The sequence below is a fragment of the Myotis davidii genome, unplaced genomic scaffold, assembly GCF_000327345.1.
Source record: "Myotis davidii unplaced genomic scaffold, ASM32734v1 scaffold815, whole genome shotgun sequence".
NCBI lineage: Eukaryota > Metazoa > Chordata > Mammalia > Chiroptera > Vespertilionidae > Myotis > Myotis davidii.
The window spans coordinates 557,242-559,550 of record NW_006288179.1 but is presented as its reverse complement, the minus strand read 5'-3'; positions in this window follow the sequence as shown (position 1 = coordinate 559,550).

The window sequence follows — 2,309 nt, the reverse complement described above, 5'->3', positions numbered from 1 at the left end:
CCCTCGGATTGTGCTGCCTTCTCAGAGTTGGAGAAGAAGGTTTAATCGGAGTCACACGTTTATCTAGCCTGGACTTAATTTTTCATGCCCACGGTTTGCAAATCCTCTCTGCCCTTGCCCCTGGCCCTATTCTCTTTTCTTCATCTCTGGTGAAACTTGTCCTTTCAAATGAAACCTTGTACGTAGACGAAGGGGAGCGGCCCAGGTGAAAGGTGGTGGGCGCTGGAGACCTGTGGTTTTGAAGGAGAGTCTGAAAATCACTGACTCATGTACTTACCATGCTGCCGCCTCGTAATCTGCTAGAAAAGGCAGCAGTTCTTCGCAGCCACTGCAATTGACATTACCTTAGCTCCTTCAACTGATTGGGTGAGGGATGGGGTGAGGCCGACCCTCAGTATGAAGAGTAGTCTGCATTATTCAGAGCCTACTGATTCAAATGTGAATCTCGTCTTTAAAAATCCCTCCATGGAAACATCTTGAATAGCGTTTGACTAAATATCTGGGTGCTGTGGCTTAGCCAAATCGACACAAAGTTAACCATCACACTGAGCAGACATTAACGGAACGGAACTTCCCTGGTTTAGCCATAAAGGAGAGGAAGGTTGCTGGTCTCAGCATTGTCACAATCTGGTCGGGTCTAGCAACTTGCACATGTAGGAGTAGGTGATGAGCTCACCCCGCAGGTGAGCATGAGGGGGTGGAGGGAGGGAAAGCTTTTTGGGGGAGTGGGGGGGGGCACAATTAAACCGAGTCTTGAAGGCTTATTTCTGTATTCTGAGCTCCTTGGCACATAGCAGGTGCTCAATAAATATTTGTGAGTGAAGTTGAGAGCCATGGAAAGAGGTGGAGTGAGACGGTGATAATCCTTGCCGAGGAGTTGAATGCAGTGGAGCGTGACTGACCCATTAGACAGTGAGACCAGCGTTGAGAAGGCTGGTGGTGGGGTGCAGAACGGACTGTAGGGGCTGACGGGAGACTGGGGGAACAGTCTGAGTCTACTACATTCGACCAGCCTGGCATAAATTTCCAGCTAACAAAGCCACTGGCAAGCCTAACTAACTGGGGAGGGATGGAGAGGAGGGAGACTTGGGAGGCAGGACTGAGCGTTGAGGCTCCAGGCCTGGACCCCACCCAGGAGGGGCTCTCACACACCCTTGTTTTACAGACGAGGAATCAGACCCGGAGGAGGCGAGCACTCTGACAGCATATATTGGACCAGAACCCAGGTCCTACCTCTGGTCCGGTGCTGTTCCCAGGCCTCTTGCTCTGCTAACCAACTGGTGCTTAGCGAAGTTCCCATGGTCATCCCACCCTCTACAGTGGGAGGCGGTCCCCAGGCTCCGCCCTCAGCGCCACCTCTGGCTGCAGAGTCTGTGGGGATGGCGGTGGGGGGAGCAGTCACCCGAGGCTCCTCGGGGTGCAGTCTTCATTCTGGAGTGGCATCCTTATTTTAAGTAATTCACGTTGGAGGGAGGAAGTGACCGGGGAAAATGTGAAAATGAGTAGAACTTGCAAGATGAGTGTGACAGGATGCAGGGAACTCGAACACTGACGACGAGGCACAGCTGTTCTTTCTGCTCCTTTTTATAGCAACTCTAAGTCAGGCTTTTCACACAAGGTAGGAACCCCTTCGCTCTTGAGTGATTCCGGGCCCACACCCTCGGGAGCCCCGATGGGAGCACAGGAGGGTGGGTGCTGGGGGCCCTGAGACCAGACCACCCAGCTCAGTGCAGAGACAGGATGGGCTTTGAACGAATGCCCGCCCTTCCCAGCTGCCTCTCCATGCATTGAGGAATGGGGTGCCTACCTCAGTCCTCCCTAAACCCAGGGACACCTACACCCAGACTGTTCTTCATGAGCGTCCATGAAAGCCAAGCGTTCATTTTCATAAGAATATGGATACCATCCCCTGAACGTGGAGAAATACTGGCATCCTCCCTCCAGTCATTTTTCCTTTTTTTGGAGGCAGATGGTGTGCCCAGTGGCCCTGTGGCAGTGGGGACTGGGATATGTGGCTGAGAGGTGGGGTGACAGAGCCAAATGACTGTGTCTTTTTCTGGGGAGCTGCTGTTCGTTCTGTGGCCCATCAGCTGCTGTGAGGAAGGCTTTGGGGGCTGCGGGGGCCCACTGTCCCTGACACAGCTCCAGCCTGGCTGCTCAGGCCTCCACTTCCCCGGAGGTGCCTCCTTTGCAGGGAAACATCGTCGAAGGCTCTGGTGGAAAACAGACCATGGCGGGGGAGTGTATACAGATGAAGCTGTGAGCTATTAGCGCCTTGGCGCGCATCCGTTTATTTCTGTTGATGGGCG